The sequence below is a fragment of the Schistocerca americana genome, chromosome 1 (genome assembly GCF_021461395.2).
Source record: "Schistocerca americana isolate TAMUIC-IGC-003095 chromosome 1, iqSchAmer2.1, whole genome shotgun sequence".
Taxonomy (NCBI): domain Eukaryota; kingdom Metazoa; phylum Arthropoda; class Insecta; order Orthoptera; family Acrididae; genus Schistocerca; species Schistocerca americana.
Window position 1 is genome coordinate 1,138,832,883 of NC_060119.1, and position 22,668 is coordinate 1,138,855,550.

Here is a 22,668-nt window from a genome sequence, read left to right on the forward strand (position 1 = left end):
GTGGCCGAGCGGTTCTAGGCGCTACAGTCTGGAACCGCGCGACCGCTACGGTCGCAGGTTCGAATCCTGCCTCGGGCATGAATGTGTGTCATGTTCTTTGGTTAGTGAGGTTTAAGTAGTTCTAAGTTCTAGGGGACTGATGACCTCAGAAGTTAAGTCCCATAGTGCTCAGAGCCATTTTGATAAAAAGATATCGCAAACATGCGATATTTCCGATGACTCTGGTTTCTACTTCTCACTTCTGACTCTTACTTTATTTTCGTTCTCTGGGTGCTCAGTAAAACACCCGCATACAACTTTCATATTTTTTTTTTCTTCATCCCAGTCTACTGCTTATTTAACTTCTTATTTTTTTATTTCAACTTCTTCAAGTTTCTCTTTCATCAGAGTGGGCACCTGTTCTCTTTCAGCGTACCAATTACGCCAGTCTGCAATTACACTCTAACATGGAAGATTCGGTGTGTTTAGCTGTTATATTTAGAAATCAATCCATAGAATGGTCCACTGAATTGTAGTTGTTGTGAGCGTCAGTCCGAAGACTGGTCTGAAGCAACTCTCCACAGTACTGTATCCTGCGAAAAGCTCTTCACCTCCGAATAACTACTGCACCGTACATCCTTCCGAATCTGCTTACTGTACTCATTTCTTGGCCTCCCTATACGACTTTTACTCTCACACGTTGCTCCAATACTAAATATGTGTTCCATGATGTCTCAGAATGAGTCCTATCACAGAATCCGTTTATGTAGTCAAGTTTTGCTAGAGATTTCTTTTCTCCCCAGTTCTATTTAGTACCTCCTCATTAGTTAAGAGTTCTTCTGTTGCACCACATTTCTTGTCTAAATTGTTTATCGTCCATGTTTCGCTTCCGTATATGGCTACACTCCAGACAGATACCTTTCCGAAAAGACTTCCTAACACTTAAATCTATATTTGAAGTTAACAAATTTCTCTTCTTCAGAAATGCTTTTCTTGTCACTGACAGCCTACATTTCATATCGCCTCTACTTCGGCCATCATCAGTTATTTTGCTGCCAAAATAGCGAAACCCATGTACTACTTTTATTGTCTCGTTGCGTAATCTAATTACCTCAGCAACACCTGATTTGAGTCTACTACTTTCCATTATCCTTGTTTTGATTTTTTTTATTTGCATCTTATATACTCTTTTCAAGACACTCTCCATTCCTTTCAACTGATCTTCCGAGTCTTTTGCTGTCTCTGACATAATACAGTGTCATGGGCAAAGCTCAAAGCTTTTATTTCTTCTCCTTTAACTTTAATTCCTATTTCAAATTTTTCTTTGGTTTCCGTTACTGCTTGCTCAATGCACAGACTGAATAACATCAGGGATGAATTACAGGTTTACTGGATTACATGTTTTATTGACATGCTCAGATAAAAATAACGCATTAATAACTGAACACTTACCTTCTTATTTTTTGTCTGCTAAAAATAACAAGAAGCTTAAATGTTTAAATTGCCTCATATTCAGGAATTCTTTTCTACTAAGAGAACTTCTGAATGTGCTCTGTTCTCTACTGCACACACTTGCCCATCGTTATCCTTCTTGATAGTTACATGAAACGTGTTGTGGACTGTTTTTCTTCATATAATGAGAAGACAAGATTACTGCGTTTCTGTACATTAAGCTTTAATACGTAATGAAACACGCAGCAGAATAATTACTCACCGAGAGCTCACAGAACTGCATATCGTACAAGAATCACAAAGGATTCTAACTTAACCTGGACCGCTCTGGACTATTCGCCTACGCACAGTTTAGAAATCCCTCTCCCCCTCCTGAATAATTCATTGAACCGTCGGTCAGAACTTCCGCTGTGAGGAGTTCTGCATTTGCTCTTTGCCGTCAGACATATTCAGAAGTGCAGATCGTACGCACTGTGAACATATATTAAAGCCTAGGTTCACAACTTACCGTCTAATAATACGCTTAACTTGATTCCCTGTCGGGTAACCATAAAATAACCATTACAAAAGGCTCCGCATCGTCGCATCCATAAAATGGGTTATAAAACCAAAGTAGGTCATTAAAAGTATCCAGTGTTCTCTCATTTCCTTCTTTTTTTTTTTAATTCACGAGCTACTATATTTCACTCATCTTTTAATGCTTTTCTAGAAAGAGAGCACTTCACTTACAAGATATGTATACTCTTCCGTACTTAAGTTCCGCAGCTGCTTTTGTGCGCTGTTACATTGATGTAAATGTACCGAAAACCACAAAGTGTGGCGTCCATACTTGTTTTCATTCATTGCATGCACGGTGTTTATAAATGAATATCGGTGTTTTAACGCTTTATAATATTTATTATATTAAACTAACAGTTATAAATGATATGTCAAATGAAAGAGCAACTCAGACAGTGTTACTAAGAACCTTATAAATGTTCAATGTGAGCACCATTTGTCACACGGCACACATCAAGTCTATAGCACAGTTCTTCCCAAACGTTGATATGTGTGTCTTCAGTGATTGTATCAACAGCTGCTTCAATTCGGTTTCTTAATTCATGGAGGTCTGCTGGTAGCGGAGGCACGTACACACGATCCTTGATGAAGTCCCAAAGGAAAAAATCGCATGGCGTTAGGTCGGGTGAACGTGGGGGCCATGCAAGGCAAGCCCTGCCATTGGGCCCCTTGCGGCCTATCCAGCCTTTGGGTACAGAATTGATGTGTGCCGTGTGACAAATGGTGGTCACACTGAACATTTCTAAGGTTCTGGGTAAAACTGTGTGAGTTGCTCTTTCATTTGACATATCATTTATAATCCTAAGTTTAATATAATAAATATTATAAAGCGTTAAAACCCCGATATTCATTTATAAACACCCTGTATTTCATTGAACCATAAGTAACATAATATTAATTGAAAGTAATATTTTGAAAATCCTTTTTTTCAGTCTGCTAGACCGTTTACATTGAGGTAATAAAAGTCTCTTGATGGCGATGTGCACATATTCAGATGGCGGTAGTATCGCACAGACAAGGTACACAAAAGGGCAATGCACTGGTAGAGCTGTCATTTGTAGACAGGTCACTCATATGAAAAGGTTTCCGACGTGATGATGGCTCCACGACTGGAGGTAACAGGCTTTGAACGCAGAATTATAGTTGGAGCTAGACCCATGGGACATTCCACTTCGGAAATCGATAGGGAATTCTGTGTTCCGACATCTATTGTGTCAAGAGGGTGCCGAGAATACTATATTTGAGGCATTACCTCTTACCATGGACAACGCAGTGCCCGACGACCTTCAACTAACGATCGAGAGCACCGGCGTCTGCGTAGAGTTGTCAGTGCTAACAGACAAGCAACACAGGGTGACATAAACGAAGGAACCAATCTCGGATATACGACGAACGTATCCGTTATGGTAGTGCGGCGAAATCTGGCGTTAATGGGCTATGGAAGCAGAGACCGAAACGAGTGGTTTAGTCAATAGTACGACACCGCCTGCAGCGCCTCTACTGGGCCTGTGACCGTATCAGTTGGACGCTACAAGACTAGAAAACCGTGGTCTGGTCGCATAAGTCTCCTTCCTGAGAGACAATCTCTACTCATTCCAAATTAATAACGTAAGTGTAGACCAGATATGACTTAAATTCAAAGAAATAGTATCGGTAGCAATTGAGAGATTTATACCAAATAAATTAACAAACGACGGAGCTGATCCTCCTTGGTGCACAAAACGGGTTAGAACACTGTTGCAGAAACAATGAAACAAACATGCCAAATTTAAACAGACGCAAAATCCCCAACATTGGCGATCTTTTAGAGAAGCTCGAAATTTAGCGCAGACTTCAATGCGAGATGCTTAGAAGAGTTTCCACTTCGAAACTTTGTCTTGAAACCTGGCAGAAAATCCAGAGAGATTATAGTCGTATGTGAAGTATGTTAGCGGCAAGAAACAGTCATTGCCTTCTCTGCGCGATAGCAATGGAGATACTATCGAAGGCAGTGCTGCCAAAGCAGAGTTACTAAACACACCCCTCCGAAATGCCTTCACAAAAGAAGATGGAGTAAATATTCCAGAATTCGAAGTAATGTAGAAGTAAATATCCTCGGAGAAGTGAAGCAACTTAAATCACTTAATAAAAGCAAGTATTCTGGTCCACACTGTAGACCGATTAGGTTCCTTTCGGAGTATGCTGATACATTAGCTCCATACTTAACAATCATATACAACCGTTCGCTCGACGAAAGATCCGCACCCAAAGACTGGAAAGTTGCACAGGTCACACCAATATTCAAGAAAGGTAGTAGGAGTAATCCACTAAATTACAGGCCCATATCGTTAACGTCGATATGCAGCAGGATTTTGGAACGTATATTGTGTTCAAACATTATTAATTACTTCGAAGAAAACTGTCAGTTGACACGCAGTCAACATGGGTTTAGAAAACATCGTTCCTGTGAAACAGAACTAGCTCTTTATTCACATTAAGTGTTGAGTGCTGGCCGGCCGGTGTGACCGAGCGGTTCTAGGCGCTTCAGTCCGGAACCGCACTGCTACTACGCTCGCAGGTTCTAATCCTGCCATGGGCATGGCTGTGTGTGATGTCTTTTGGTTAGTTAGGTTTAAGTAGTTCTAAGTCTAGGGGACTGATGACCTCAGATGTTACATCCCATAGTGCTTAGAGCCATTTGAACCATTTGTTGACTGCTATTGACAAGGGATTTCAGATCGATTCCGTATTTCTGGATTTCCGGAAGGCTTTTGACAGTGTACCATACTAGCGGCTCGTAGTGAAATTGCGTGCTTATGGAATATCGTCTCAGTTATGTGACTGGATTAGTGATTTCCTGTCCACAGTTCGTAGTAATTGACGGAAAGTCATCAAGTAAAACAGATGTGATTTCTGGCGTTCCTCAAGGTAGCGTTATAGGTCCTTTGCTATTCCTTATCTATGTAAACGATTTGGAAGACAATCTGAGCAGCCGTCTTAGGTTGTTGGCAGATGACGCTGCCGTTTATCGACCAATTAAGTCATCAGAAGACCAAACCAAATTGCAAAAAGATTTAGAAAAGATATCTGAATGGTTCGAAAAGTGGCAGTTGACCCTAAATAACGAAAAGTGAGAGGTCATCCACGTGAGTGCTAAAAGGAATTCCTTAAACTTCGGTTACACGATAAATTCAACTAAATACTTAGGTGTTACAATTACGAACAACTTAAATTGGAAGGAACACATAGAAAATATTGTGGGGAAGGCTAACCAAAGATTGCGGTTTATTGGCAGGACACTTAGAAACTGTAACAGACCTACTAAGGAGACTGCCTACACTACACTTGTCCGTCCTCTTTTAGAATACTGCTACGAGGTGTGGGATCCGTACCACATAGGATTGACGGAGTACATCGAAAAAGTTCGCGAAATATGGGAGATATTGTCACAGAAATGATACAGGATTTAGGTTGGACATCATTACAAGAAAGGCGTTTTTCGTTGCGACGGAAACTTCTCACGAAATTCCAATAACCAACTTTCTCCTCCGAATGCGAAAATATTTTGTTGACACCGACCTACATAGGGGGGAACGATTACCACGATAAAATAAGGGAAATCAGAGCTCGTACGGAAAGATACAGGTGTTCGTTCTTTCCGCGCTATACGAAAGTTGGAATAATGTAAAAGCCGTAAATTCAACTAAATACCTAGGTGTTGCAATTACGAACAACTTAAATTGCAAGGAACACATAGAAAATGTTGTGGGGAAGGCTAACCAAAGACTGCGATTAATTGTCTGGACACTTGGAAAATGTAACGGATCTACTAAGGAGACTGCCTACACTACGCTTGTCCGTCCTCTTTTAGAATACTGCTGCGGGGATCCTTACGAGATAGGACTGACGGATTACATCGATAAAGTTCAAAGAAGGGCAGCACGTTTTATACTATCGCGAAATATGGGAGAGAGTCACAGAAATGATACAAGATTTGGGCTGGACATCATTAAAAGAAAGGCGTTTTCGTTGCGACGGAATCCTCTCACGAAATTCCAATCGCCAACTTTCTCCTCCGAATGCGAAAATATTTTGTTGACACCGACCTACATGGGGAGAAACGATCACCACGATAAAATAAGGGAAATCAGAGTTTGTACGGAAAGATACAAGTGTTCGTTCTTTCCGCGCGCTAATCGAGATTGGAGTAATAGAGAATTGTGACGGTGGTTCGATGAACCCTCTGCCAGGCACTGACTTGCAGAGTATTCATGTAGAAGTAGATTTCAGTTGGTAAGAGCTGATGGTAGGATTCGAGTGTGGCACAGACCCCACGAAGCCATGAATTCAAGTTGCCAACAAAGCCCTGTGCAAGGTGGTGTTGCCTTCATAATGGTGGGGGCTGTGTTAACATGGAATGGACTGGGTCCTGTGGTCCAACTGAAAAGACCATCTGCTGGAAATGTTTATATTCGACTGCCTGGATAACATTTGCAGCTATTCGTGGACGTCTTGTTCCAAAACAATGATGGAATTTTTGTGGATGACAATGCGCCAAGTCACCTGGTCACAATTGTTGGTTTGATGAACATTCTGGCATTTCGAGTGAATCATCTGGCCACCCAGATCGCCAGGCGTGAACCTCATCGAACATTTGTGGGACATAATCGAGAGATCAGTTGGTGCACAAAATCCCGCAGCGGTAACACTTGCGCAATTATGGACCTCTATAGAGGCAGCATGGCTCAAAGTTTCTGCAGGGGACTGCCAATGACATGTTGAGTCCATGCCACGACGGGCTGGTGGACTACGCCGGGTAAAACATCGTTCGACACGATATTAGGAGGTATGCCATGACATTTGATACCTCAGTGTAATTCTTCTTGCTTTCGACGATAACTCTACAGTACTTATCTTGCAGCAGCGGCGGCCGTTCGCAGCTTCTCCTAAACAGACCAGTTGAAACCGCACTTGATTGTGCGAAGGCATCGAAAATCGCCAATACTGGTAACGCATTGAGTGTGGTCTTACTCACTGACTGTAACTCGCCATCCACGTTTTTAGTACAATCCGCATGCTCTTGGCGCAACTCTGCTCTGTCGTTATATCTGATTAGGTTGAAGGTATCATGCACGCCCCTCTTATTTGCCAAGACCAAACCGGCGGAGCAACTACTGGCCTCGTCTGACTTCCTGATTTGTTGTGGTTTTTAGAATCAGTGTGAAACTCAGATATTGGCAGTCCTGTTTCAAGGCTCCGTGACCGTTAATCGGTCCAGCGTTCATTATTTCGATATCTACATCTCTGCATCTTCATACATGGCCTGCAATCCACCGTACGGTGCGTGGTGAAGGGTACTTTGTACCAACACTAGTCACTTCCTTTCTCTTTCCCCTCGCAAAAGAGCAAAGGAAAGGTTATTGTCTACACGTCTTCGTATGAGCCCTGATTCCTCTTATCTTTGTGGTTGGTACGCGAAATATACGTTGGCGGCAGTCAGCTTCAAACGCCGGTTGTCTAAATATTCTCAATAGGGTTCCGCGAAACGAACGTCTTCTTCCCTCGAGGGATTTCCACTTGAGTTCACGAAGCGTTCGTAATACTCGGGTTTTGATCACATCTACCGGTAACAAATCTAGCAGCCCGTCTCTGAATTGCTTCGATACCTTCCTTTAATCCGACATGGTGGGGATCACAAACACTGGAGCAGTACTCCAGACCGGATCGCACTAGCGTTCTATACGCGATGACCGTTATAGATGAACCACACTTTAATAAAATTCTCTGAATAAAGCGAAGTCGGCCATTCGCCTTCACTAATACCAACCTCAGGTGCTCATTCCGTTTCAAATCGCTTTGCAACGTTACACCTAAATATTTAACTGACGTGACTGTGCCAAATAGCAAACTACTAATGCTGTATTCGAACGTTACAGGATTGTTTTCCCTACTCATCCACCGTATATTAACTTATACACTTCTACATCTAGAGCTAGATGCCATTCATCACACAAACTCGAAATTTTGTCTAAGTCATCTTGTATAATCCTACAGTGACTTAACGACGGCACCTTTTTTGTACACCACAGCAGCATCAGCAAACAGCCGCAGATTGCTGCCCACCTTATCTGCCACATCATTTATGTGTATAGTAAATAACAGCCGTCCTGTCACACTTCCCTGAGGCACCGCGACGCTACCCTTGTCTATGACGAACACTCGCCGTCGAGGACAGCGTACTAGGTTCTGTCACTCAATCAGACAATACTAACATACAGAGGAAGCAAGCCACACGTTATCCAGGACTGCACCTTGAAGAAAAACAGACTTTAAACGATCATATCAAACTGACAACTGGCAAAACCTCCGAAATTAAGCACAAACTAGCAAGGCTCAACGCAACACAGTACAAATTACCTATTAAGACGATAAGAACCTATCACATTGCGATATTTGGAACCACCGCACGCTTCGCCGCAAGTGCCTGGGTTCACAGACTGAACATACAGACTAACAAAACAACTGCGAGACGAGATGAATGTAGTGTACTCCTGAGAATGAACGGAACCTTCAAAACCACGTCAGTAGAGGCACTTTTCGTTGTGATGGAGATCTGCCCCATACACATAACAATACGTTACAGAGCTGTACTTTACTAGGTTAAGAGGGACAGGCTCGATAAATAACCGAGATTACAGGAACTAACATTATAAACAAAACACAAATGAAACAATGTCTGATTCAAACATGGCAGAGAGAGAGTGCGACGCATCCGACATGGGTCGCCGAGTACACTCTTTCTTTCCTGACGTACGCGAAAGACTACAACTGAAACATGTCAACGCAAGCCGGGGGATGGTCCATTTCCTGACAGGCCACGGGCCGTATCCGGTACACTTAAACCGCATGGTACTAACCAACAACGAAATACGCATTTGCGGAAAAACTGGGACACCAGAACATGTCACACTGTTATGCAACAAGCTAGCACATATTAGACCTATACAGAACGACAGTGACATCGCCAGAATAATACGTAATCCCTATGACTGGAGCGTAGTCGATTAGTCGATATTGTATCGAACACACTGCATGAAGAATACAAGCGCCAAAGCCCATATGTAAGAAGGCGTAGACAAGCACAAACGACACAACAAAACACGTGTGATGACATAAGCACGTCCACAGGTTCAGGAACCGAGGAAGGAGCCAACACATGAAGTGAATGTGATTCAGAAGGATCAACACGTAAGGGACCCAAAGCAACAACACAGTCGCAAACAACACAACAAGCAGTAACAATCATAAAACAAACGAACACTGGCACTACATACTAAGACTGTAGTAATAAGGTAACGTCGCTTTGAAGGAGAAGGCTCTAAGAACTTTTATTCCAAGGCTCCTCCTCCCAAACGATAAACTGCATAATGCCTAAGTACACTGCACAGTATACTGCACACAGCAGTAACGCATTTTTGGTCTCATTATGTGTAGACAGAAGTATAGTCTCTTCTTTGTGTAGAGCTACAATCAACATATTTTACATATCAAATTATTTTCTTTATTAACTATGCATAAAATTAAAAATGTAATTATTATTGAAGGAATATAGCACTCAAGTAGCAATGAACTACACTCTATTTTTAGTAATAAATTTACAACCATATGTGAATTATTCATCTAAGGCTAAAATCCATCATGTATTGCATGTATCAAATGCTCAGTCAGAATATAATAACACCAGGTGTATATGTATCTAAGATATCACACAGAATATACCACAACTGCCAGCAATTAGAGAAACAAACAACTACTGAATATTATGTTGTGTCATGACATGCAACACTCCAAATAATATATCAACACACACAAACAGAATAAACATACATAAACACAACCATTTCAGATGAGAAAATCTAAAGGTTCTACGGAGACCTTCACACCTGAAATAAGTAGAAATAGGCTATTATCAACCATCAAGGTACTTAAACTACATTACACATCCAAATAGTATATCACTTTCCCCCCCCCCCCCCCCCCCCGCATATTAAAATTTATTTTCACTCCACTTTTTGTATTACTTTTTTTACATTTGCATTGTATAAATTATGTTCTCCTCAACTAGGCAGAAACAAATTACAAAGAACCGCCGCGCGGGGTAGCCGTGGGGTCTAGGACGTCTTGTCACGGTCCGCGCGGCTCCCCCCTGTCGCAGGTTCGAGTCCTCCCTCGGGCATGGGTGTGTGTGTATTGTCCTTAGCGTAAGATATTGTCCTTAGCGTTAGATTAAGTAGTGTGTCAGCTTAGGGACCGATGACCTACACAGTTTGGACCCATAAGATCTTACCACAAATTTACAAATTTACGAAGACCCACTGTAACAATTGTTAAGAATTCAATTCTCTCTTAGCTTAGATAAATTTTTATGTTTTATGCTCTTTATATTATTTAATATAGAGTTAACAACTGCATACCAATAAGATTGTCAGAATAAGATGTCTTTGCTGTTGCATTTGGAAGCATCCGACCAACCTTACGTTTCAAGGCGATGAATTACCTTCTACTGTAAATGAAATAAATGAAATTAAACGAAAAATATTACTTAAGAAGTCTCCGAGCCCCTCCCATATCTGGGTAACTACTCCGTATGCTCATACGTTCGTTGACAGTCTGCAGTGGGGCATCGCGTCAAATAACTTCCGAAAATCTAGGAATATGCAGTCTGCCTGTTTGTCTTTCATCCATGGTTCGCAGCGATATCATGAGAAAAGGGCAAACCGATGTAAGAATGCAGATTCTCGCGGTGGTAACACTGAATAAAAAGTTCTCGGTTTCCCACCCACGTCGATTAAAATCTCTGCCAATTACTTCTTGGCCATGTCAGGTGGTATGACTTGACAAAGGCCAAGAACTGCTTAGCCGAAAGCTCGCGTAATTTTAATCGACGCGGATGGAAACCCGAGAACTTTTTATTCAAGGACAACCTGAGTTTGTGATGTGTGATCTACTGTCTATTACGCGTTCTGAGGATCAAGTCAGTACGGTCCAGTAAGGACATACGTGTACATCAGTGGTTCCCAATCGGGAGTCAATTACTCACTTAGGAGTAAAATGTAATTTTCTAAGGGGTGAGAACTACACGGTTCAGACTAAATTATTCTTAGAACATCATTAGTATCATCATTGTTTCGTAAGACTTTAATACTTATTATTTCCTCCTGACATGTGACACTGTATGGCGACGGCTACACTTCGTGTCGCGAATGTATGAATTACTTCCTCACATATTCCAACCGCGACATGCATACTTTGTGCGGTGCAGCTGTGACATTGAAATTGAGACATACAGGCCTATGTCACCCAAGCCAGTTGTAGATAGTTCCTGTAATAGATCATAAATCGCTTAATTATCCATTTGAAACAATAAATGAATTAACTGACACCACAACACAACACTACGTAATGAGTACTAAACTGGTGCCGGGCCGACGCAGATATTATTATTATTATTGCAAAATGTAAACTTTCAAGGCCGGAAAACTCACAATTAACAAAATGTCCCAGGTTGTCATTCCGTGGTCAGGTGGATTTCACATTGAAACCCAACGTTTCGGCCCCATCAGCGGAGGATATTTTCAGGGGGGACCTTAGCTTCTTTGAGTGCAAGATCCACACCCTGGCTCGTTACTGGCTGCAGAAAAATTCCGCTTTCGCGTGCTTCCGCGCAGTGGCGTGACGTGACATCCTTTGAATACCCGAGCGCAATTGGCTTCTATCATGGAAGGACGTTACATATTCACAAACTATTACACAGCTATAATGTTTTTATTTAGCTGTTCTGATTGCTGTGAGCTCATTTCGAACCACACGGTCATTTTCAAGCTATATCCTAAGTAACATCGTTATTGCTGGTGCTGTCTAAATGTTAATATATGAGTAGGTCGAGATGTTTTAACGTTCAGTTTATGCAGGTAATATTTTTGACATCGTCGATTACTTTTGTATTTGACAGCTTCCTTTGAGAGCTTTTAAATGTTGCCGGTTGCAGTCGTTCGCTGCTGCTATCACCCCATAGTGGAAGACTAAGTAACTAACTAACTAACTAACTGGTACACGCCTTCTTCAGCACCGGAATCCAGACGTCATTCTCCTACTTTCTGCCGAAATTCCTGAGATGCTTACAAATCTCAACGGCCTCTTTATACAGCCACTCACGGTATCCGCTTGCGGCTTCCCGTACTTGAGGCGTATCAGAACAATGTGGCAGTCTGCTAGCTGCGAAGCATGTTTCGCAACGGTCGATCCGTCAACAGGGCCGTTTCTACCATTAGGCAATACCAGACGGCCGCCCAGCGTGGCAAAATTTTAGGGGCGGCAGAGGGAGGAACATAATTATTTCAAATCAAACAGCGGAAAAATTGAGCAGACAAGGAGAAGAAATGGAAAAGAGGAAAAAATTAAAATGTCGAATTGTTTTAATAGCCATGCCGGACAGTTACTTAATAAGTCTTTACTTACTTTGACTGAAGTAAACAGATCGCGTCTACGTACTTTAAAAACTAAAGCAGCCGCTACTGAGTACGGCTTAGGCCTCTATAACACCGTGGCGGTTAATAAAAGTTGTAGTACTTTCAGTAGAAAATGCAAACAAAGGGTCTCTTATTTATTTAATCACAAGAAAGTGGACAGTAAAAAAGATGATATTTATTCCTCATTCTAAAAAAGTTTCAATAACACCACCATTATCCAGATGTATTTTGATGCTTCCATAAATCACCCATCAGTCGAGCATAATTTATAAATTCAAGGAAAATTTCATTCGCAGCAGAAAATAGTTCCACAACTTCATTAGTCAGCCGCGTGATATGAGGCTCCTTGCCGCGGCTGCCCCCTTCGGAGGTTCGAGTTCTCCATCGGGCATACGTGTGTGTGTTGTCCTCAGCGTAAGTTAGTTTAAGTTAGATTAAGTAGTAGTGTCTAAGCCTAGGGACCGATGAGCTCAGCAGTTCGATCACGCAGGAACTTACCATAAATATCCAAATTTTTCCTTTATTAGGCTACTTTCTCGCAATTAAATAAAACAACTAATCGATGCCAAATTTGGTTGCACTGGTATATTCAGTCGAGTTCTAATGTAAAATGTTCACCAGATTCTTCCCGTTTCAGTTATTTTCGGAAATTTGGAGAACTGATGACAAAAAATAAGAAATTGAGGATATTTGTTGTCCTCAATCAGTTTTAGACAAACGGAGGACAAAGCATGGAAATACACGACTGTCCTCAGAGATTAAGGTCGTCTGAGCGCCTTAGTTTAGTGATTAAAAGTGTAATAGGAGTTTAGCATTGTTGTTCCGTTGATGCTGGTGGTGCTGGAGGGAGAGGAGGAGGGGGTGGATATCGTGTAATGTTATGTGAGCCTCACTGTCCTTTTTTTTAAAACTAATTTGTGTCTGATTTTATTCTGAGAAGCTCAGTAATGTATGTAAATGTGATTCAAAAAGTACTTGAAGTGAAGTGAAGCGCAGATGGACAACAAGTAACTATTTAGCGCACAATCCCCGCAACGATAGTAGTTGTGAATCTGTGACTATGGACTCTACACAAAAAAAGACAATTGACTTATTAAAAAAAAGACAATTGATACATTTTTTTTTTAAAAAAAGAGGACTGAAACTTCCTGGCAGATTAAAACTTTGTGCCCGACCGAGACTCGAACTCGGGACCTTTGCCTTTCGCGGGCTCTACCATCTGATCTACCGGAGCACGACTCACGCCCGGTCCTCACAGCTTTACTTCCCCCAGGCTGTGGCTAAGCCATGTCTCCGCAGTATCCCTTCTTTCAGGAGTGCTAGTTCTGCAAGGTTCGCAGGAGAGCTTCTGTAAAGTTTGGAAGGTAGGAGACGAGATACTGACAGAAGTGAAGCTGTGAGGACCGGACGTGAGTCGTGCTTCGGTAGCTCAGATGGTAGAGCACTTGCCCGCGAAAGGCAAAGGTCCCGAGTTCGAGTCTCGGTCGGGCACACAGTTTTAATCTGCCAGGAAGTTTCATATCAGCTGCAGAGTGAAATTCTCATTCTAGAAAAGAGGACTGTTAATCTGTATCTTGTGGAAAAAGAACGTGTTGTTAGGCCGTCGCTCAGAACGTATTGTTACATTTAATGAAAATTGGTACTTTAGTGATAAAACCGAGTAAACTTTGTGTAAGAGTTGCCAAACATTTATGTATACAAATTTTCTGGAAGTGAAGAATAGAAATATCTTGTTTTTGGAAAAGGAGGTGAACTTCATTGTCGTCGTCTGCTATCAATCGACAGAATTGTAAGTGTACAGAGTTCACTAAAATACAGGAAAGGAAATGCATCGTCTATAGTTTTCATTCAATACGTAACAACCTCTCATAATTTCTTAATTACAGGAATTGAATTATGATCTTGTACAATAGTACGGTGCTGAACTCCACTGACCAATTTTGATGCAACAGGACGTGTAGTTTGAAGGAAGTTTGTGTGCCAAGCAATCTAATTTCTCACGAAAAGCAGATTGCTGTTTGATCTTATTTACTTACAACAGTGGTCCAGGTATGATAAGCTACGAAAACTTGGGCTCAAAGCTATCCACAATACGGCCAAGTGACCAACAGAATCGTACTTTAAATCTTAAAGAACAACAAGTTCCTCCAAATTATAATACGTCACCAACTGGTGCAGAAGCTGATCATTTAAGGAGGCAGCAACCAAAATTCAGGTACCAGTTACGACTTAAAGTAAGGTCTCAATTACAATCAAATTTGTTAAAAAAAGGGCAGTGAAGCTCACATAACATTATAATCGGAGAGAAGTCCGATGGTAGTAAAAAAGAGATGGTGTCAGATTTCAGTTAGGGCAGCAAAACACCTAGCAACGACCTTGTCCGTCAATCTCTCCCCTTCTCCATCTGCTCTTGTGCTCTGCTAGTCCTTTTTGAATGTTCAACAAAAAGAATTTGACGTCACGTCACGTCACATCCCAGCATGTTTCAATCAGTAGCGAGCCAGAGTATGAATCGGACACTCAAAGAAACTAGGATCCCTCGTGAATTTGTCTTAGCCCATGGGATCGAAACGTTAGGTTTTCATGTGAAATCCATCCGACAACGGAACAAAAGGCCAGAATATTTTATTCATTGTGATTGTTATTATTATTATTATTATTAGTGACAAACTTCAGACAGAAATTATTGACAGCCTCAAGTCTTCCAATTTCTGCCAGTTCGAAAGTAAGAAGTCCAGCAATCAAGAGATTCACAAACAGTAAGTATAAAAAAATGGTTCTGAGCACTATGGGACTTAACTTCTGAGGTCACCAGTCCCATAGAACTTACAACTACTTAAACCTAACTAACCTAAAGACACTACACACATCCATGCCCGAGACAGGATTCGAACCTGCGATCGTAGCGGTCGCGCGGTTCCAGACTGTAGCGCCTAGAACCGCTCGGCCACCCCGGCCGGCCAGTAAGTATAGTACGCTCATTTTAACCTGGTAGAGTTTAAATGGGAGCGGGAGAGGGAGGGGGTGCGGGGTGAGGATGAAACAAGTGTCGCTAGCGAGAAGTGTGGATCAGAGGAAGAATATTCCGTAACAAGTAACCCTCAATGTGCAGTTACCTTCTTACCTTTCTTCCTAACAAAGGAAAAAAAACCTCCCATCCACCCCCCCCCCCACCGCCCCCCCCACCCCCGCCGCCCATCAGATTTAGTGGTAAGAGGGCCCGTCAAAAACTGAACACAGATCAAGCATGGAAACAGGCAGAAAGCGTACTGAGATGTAAAATAAAACAAGCAAAATAGAAATAGCCAATAGTCCAAGTTTAACAGGTGCAACGTCGAACGACGTAGAAGAGCCACGTCAAAGTGGGCGAACTACGTTGAATGTTACCTCGTGGCATTATTTTTTTTTCCGCTGTTCGCTGTGTTCAAATTTGTGTCTGTGTCGTGGTGTAACGTCCGTTTGCAATAGCGAAGTGTAAGGAAGTGACTTACACTAATGGCCATTAAAATTGCTACACCACGAAGATGACGTGCTGCACACGCGAAATTTAACCGACAGGAAGAAGATGCTGTGATATGCAAATGATTTTTCAGAGCATTCACACAAGGTTGGCGCCGGTGCGACACCTACAACGTGCTGACATGAGGAAAGTTTCCAACCGATTTCTCATACACAAACAGCAGTTGACAGGCGTTGCCTGGTGAAACGTTGTTGTGATGCCTCGTGTAAGGAGCAGAAATGCGTACCATCACGTTTCCGACTTTGATAAAGGTCGTATTGTAGCCTATCGCGATTGCGGTTTATCGTATCGCGACATTGCTGCTCGCGTTGGTCGAGATCCGATGACTGTTAGCAGAATATGGAATCGGTGGGTTCAGGAGGGTAATACGGAACGCCGTGCTGGATTCCAACGGCCTCGTATCACTAGCAGTCGAGATGACAGGCATCTTATCCGCATGGCTGTAACGGATCGTGCAGCCACGTCCCGATCCCTGAGTGAAGAGATGGTGACATTTGCAAGACAACAACCATCTGCACGAACAGTTCGACGATGTTTGCAGCAGCATGGACTATCAGCTCGGAGACCATGGCTGCGGTTACACTTGACGCTGCATCACAGACAGGAGCGCCTGCGATCGTGTACTCGACGACGAACCTGGGTGCACGAATGGCAAAACGTCATTTTTTCGGATGAATCCAGGTTCTGTTTACAGCATCATGATGGTCGCATCCGTGTTTGGCGACATCGCGGTGAACGCACATTGGAAGCGTGTATTCGTCATTGCCGTACTGGCTTATCACCCGGCATGATGGTATGGGGTGCCATTGGTTACACGTCTCGGTCACCTCTTGTTCGCATTGACGGCACTTTGAACAGTGGACGTCACATTTCAGATGTGTTACGACCCTGGACTCTACCCTTCATTCGATCCCTGCGAAACTCTACATTTCAGCAGAATAATGCACAACCGCATGTTGCAGGTCCTGTACGGGCCTTTCTGGATACAGAAAATGTTCGACTGCTGCCCTGTCCAGCACATTCTCCAGATGTCTCACCAATTGAAAACGTCTCGTCAATGGTGGCCGAGCAACTGGCTCGTCACAATACGCCAGTCACTACTCTTCATAAACTGTGGTGTCGTGTTGAAGTTGTATGGGCAGCTGTACCTGTACACGCCATCCAAGCTCTGTTTGACTCTATGCCCAGGCGTATCAAGGCCCTTATTACGGCCATAGGTGGTTGTTCTGGGTACCGATTTCTCAGGATCTATGCACCCAAATTGAGTGAAAATGTAATCACATGTCAGTTCTAGTATAATATATTTGTCCAATGAGTACCCGTTTATCATCCGCATTTCTTCTTGGTGTAATAATTTTAATGGCCAGTAATGTATAATGACAGCTGATTCTGCAGACGAAAGGGAGTGGCTTTCGAATTGGGACAGGGCGACAAGTCAACCGAATCCTCCACCTGGAAACTCGTCTGGTGGGTCATATACGGCATTAGTGACAGTACGTGTGTCATATGACAGGAATCTCTTATCTATGTACATAATTTGTATGACTGGTAAGTGAGTGAGGTATGCCTCCTTGCACGATTTATGTGTTCGTATGACTCTGAATGTAATCACTCCCAAGGAAATGATGAAAACATAATAGTTTGTCACATAAGTTGCACAAATGAACGTCACAGTTTCAAATGGTTCAAATGGCTCTGAGCACTATGGGACTTAACTTCTAATGTCATCAGTCCCCTAGAACTTACAACTACTTAAACTTAACTAACCTAAGGACAGCACACACATTCATGCCCGAGGCAGGATTCGAACCTGCGTCCGTAGCGGTCACGCGGTTCCAGACTGAAGCGACTAGAACCGCACGGCCACACCGGCCGGCGTCACAGTTTCACAATCACACAGTTTCTCCTGTGTCTATCAAAACATATGTTTTTCACGCTTTTGAAATTGCGTCCCGTTTTGGAAGTTTTGACTCTTGAATGCCTTTTTTGTAACATAGTTCACATCTGTTAATTTGTTGTTTTCATTACTGTGAGACGTCTATTCGTCTGCTCTCACTATTCATCACATTTACATGCGACGGTAATATACTCTTACCACATGACTTATATACTATACCCAATGTATATTATGACAACTGCCAAGACTACAGAAAGAGAACAATCATTTCAATGACTTGACGGACAGTTCATAATACTGTGAAAAAATAAAAAATAAGGGAGGAGGGAGTCTCGAACAAGGTTCTCTCGCTTGGCAGTCCAACACCTAACCACTTTTTTTATGACACTTTTTTGTCTCATTTTGTGCGTCATTGTTCGCCGCATTTGTTCGGGGGGACGTTCGGTGACACCCGTTTAAGTTGACATTTGATCGGTTTACTCATTTGTTTTATTACAGAGGGCAGCTAACCCTCTGACGGAACACGCTTAGCTACCGTGCCGGCAAAATGAACGCCAAACCTCTTCCTTACGACGTCGTTGCTGTTTCAGACTAGATGGCAGGGTGTGATGGGGAGTTTCCCTTGTGACGAGTTGTATGTAGGTAGCGCTCTCATTGAGAATTGCTCTATCATTCTATGAAATTCCAGAAGTAAACTGCTCTCGTTGTGCTACTGGCTCGTTAGTTCGTGGTTTAGTAAAGCACTGACAAAAACTAAACATCATTTATCTTCCGTCATTTAAAACTAGAAGCATCCAAAAAAAGTTTTCTCTTTAAAATTTAATTGGAGGCTTATGGCGATGTTGGCGGGGACGAGGGGGTACTGGCTAATTCGTGGTTGGACTCAGAAGTAACAGTGGTTGGGAGCCAGTGGTCTAGATCGTTGTGTGGCCCATTGGAAGTTTCTGACGTATGGAGACGGCCAATTTTGCTGCAAAATCCAAAAATCTTATCTGTGCCTATCGACCTCGTCCCGTTATTTGGTTCTACTGATACATTTTTTCAAGGTAGAACTAGAGGCTACCTTGGCGTTCATTGCAAATTTCGGATTGTTTTGTGACACAGCTCGAAGTCCGTCCATGACAATCCTGCGTGTCATCAAGTCATTTACTGTCTGCAAAGTAACAATGGAGCAGAGAGCATGTGTGCTGTACTGGTGGTTCTGGCTCTTCTGGCTTCTTTATATGTTCCCTGCAAAAGTTTTTTCGTATTATGTAAGTCTGTTTTATACGGCAACGATTGCGCACAAGCAGTTTTAGGTACAGTACAGTTGATAAGAAATGTTTCTTCACGTATCAGATGAAATTTCGTTAACACTGTCTCTTCTTAAGCTGAATAAACCTAGTGCTTTCTTTAGCATAACTCTCAGATGTTTGTGCTGAATGTATACTCCACGTTTGTTAATGGTCGGTGCATGGTTTCTGCAACTTTTTTGTACCTTTATTTGATAAAGAGGAGCTACTTCGTCACTATCTATAAAGCTCTCAGCGTGATGTAACGTTGACTGATACTTTGTACAAAAGGTATACTTAGCACGCTACATTGTGACAAATCACTCCGTCACCTTACCCAGGAACTAAGTAGATTTTGGGAGGCTACGTTGCACCTCATCTTCCGATGAGAGCTACTAACTGAGTAATGAAGAATGTATAATTAAATCTTACTCAAGTCCGCCAAACACAGCAGTAAGCTATTCATTGAGTGTGTCGTTCGAAGTGACAGTGTAAATTTCAAGTCTGATGACAGGAAGCACTTGTGTATTAACCATCATGTAATTTCGGATTGTTGATACCAGGTGTCTTAATAACAAAAGGTCTGGAGTAGCTGTGATAAAGCGTCACTGAAAATTTTGACGCAGGTTCAGTCCAGTTACAGAGACAGCCTTTTATTTCTGACTCTCCTGTGGAATATTACGTGCTAATAATGACACACACACACACACACACACACACACACACACACACACACACACATATACACTCACGTCCACACGAATATGCATGTGTATTTACAGATGTTGTGTAAATCAGGGAGTTTCACAAGCCTATACGCTTCATGAAACTCACTGAAGCTTACCTGTAGTGAAACCGTCGTACATCTGTCTCATGAATCGGTACTGACAATGTTACACACCAGTTGTGAAACGTGCGATATTTTTATCACAACATGTTTCGAGACTACGTTACTTCTTCATCAACCACTGTCAAAAAAGGAAGCAAATCAGTACACTGCAATACTAAACGCACTGACAACCCAACAAAAATATATTTGTATCATCCTGTAGCATAACTTATCTTAAAGCTTCTATGCACTATAAAAGAAATTCAGTTTTTGTTTACCAAAAAGATAATATAAACCCTCACAGTAATGAACCGTCAATCCTCCACACCTGGATGATAGGAAAAAGCCACATGAAGTAGGGGAAGCGGTAAGGTCGGTATCAGTGGGATAAGGCGACCTGGAGAGAAATTAATTATAAACTGTTAAGCGAGATGCTTTGAGAATGGTATAGTTACAATGAAATCTATTCGGCTAAAAATAGTAGGTACGTGACACAAATGATATTATTATGTAGTATTCTGCCTAGTGGCAGGTCTGTGTCTTCGTACGGAGAATTTATGATGCCAATGTTTCCTGTCTTCAGCTTCTTCCTTCAGTCTACTGTATCTCTTTCCATCTTTCAAGTCATCCAAAACTTGGATTGTTCTTCTTTCTCATCCTACCGTTCCTTTAATTTTTCCTTCAGCGACTATGTGTATGAGTCCTCCGTGTCTGTGTCCGATCCAATTGACCTTCCTCTGAAGAACTGTACTCAGAATGTCTCTCGTCACTTCTACTCTACTCAACACATCGTTATTCGTCATCCGATCGGTCCACTTGATCTTCTTCATTCTCCTCCAGGACCACATTTCAAAACTTTCAAGTACTTTTTTTTCCTTTTTTCTCATGGTTCACGTCTCTGCTCCGTACAAAAAAAAATGGTTCAAATGGCTCTGAGTACTATGGGACTTATCATCTGAGGTCATCAGTCCCCTAGAACTTAGAACTACTTAAACCTAACTAACCTAAGGACATCACACACATCCATGCCCGAGGCAGGATTCGAACCTGCGACAGTAGCGGTCGCGCGGTTCCAGACAGAAGCGCCTAGAACCGCTCGGCCACACCGGCCGGCTGCTCCGTACAGTGCAATACCCCAGATGTACTACTACACCAGTTTCATCCTTAATTCAAAGCTTAACTTGCTGGTCAACAGATTCCTCTTTTTATTGATTGTAGTTTTGGCCATAGCGATTTTTGCTCGAATTTCATTGGTGCATTGGGCATCCTTTGTCACCAAATTTCTGAAGTACTTGAATTGTTTAACATCCTCCTGTTCTCGATTGTCGATGGTTATCCTCAAAAGTTTCTCCATTTTTGATATCCGCATCACTCTTCATTTTTCGATGTCGATTTCCATGCCGTATTTCCTTCCAGTTTCCACTAACTGGTTCATCATGTGGTGCAGTTGTCTTTGATGTTTAACAAGCACTACATCTGCATACTTGGTGGTTCTGATGAGGCTTCTCCTATCCTGAAGTTTCCACATCCTTTCAAAGCTTGTCTCGGCAGCCATTTCCCACACAGGTTGAAGAGACTCAGTCATAGACAACACCCCCGCCTGAAGCCTCTTCCTATTTCCACGCTGCTTTTTTCTCCATAGTTCAGCTACGCTTTTACTCTTTGCCCCAGGTACAATTCAGAATTAGCCTCCAGTCTCTCCAGTTTATTCCTATCTCCTTGAGGATGTTTATCAATTTTATCCAGTTGACTCTGCCAAAGACCTTCTGCCAGTCTATAAAAGAAACACAAACTTCTTCGTTAACAGCCAATGTTCTCTCCGACAATATCCTTACCATGCCGATGCCGTCTCTGGTTCCTTTTCCGTTCCTAAATCCACACTGGTCCCCTCCTCTTACTTCTTCAATTTTTGTGTTCCATCCGTCTGTTGAGTATTCTTGCAATAATCTTGCTGTTTCTTCCCAAGAGCAACCATTGTGACATCCAAAAAGTTCTTAGACCATTCCCCACTTTCGTAGATTTTTTTATCAGATGCGTCAATGCCTTCAAAACCTCTTTTCCGATTTCTTTCAGCAAATGGAAATGAGCGTATGGTGTCAGTGGCCGGGTGTTCCCAGGCGGGACGTTCGGCTGCCAAGTGCAAGTCTTATTGGGTGCGTCGCCACATTGAGAGACTTGCGCGTCGACAATGGGGATGAAATGATGATGACAGCACAACACCCAGTCCCTGAGGGGAGAAAATCTCCCATCCCAGCCGGGAATCGAACCCGGGCACCCGTGCGTGACATTCCAAAGAATCTACCAGTACATCATCTCCTGTGGCTCCCCTCCTCTTCATGTCCTTAATCGCATTCTCTACTCCAGTTGTCAGTATGATAGGTCCCTTTTTCGTCTTCGTCAATGATATTACAGTCCAAATAAATGAAGGTGCAAGGATGGCTTCAGTAGATGTAACCAATTTATATACATCTGTGCCAGTTGGGGAAACGATAGATATTATATCTTACGTGAGCGTGGTAAAGCATTTGCAGTTGAAATACACCCTTATTCAGAAAAAAACAACACATTGAACGACTAGAGACAGGACGTTCATATTCACTGAACAAGTACATTAGTATGCTCTGCAGAAATGATTATCATTTCAGCCGCCTCGG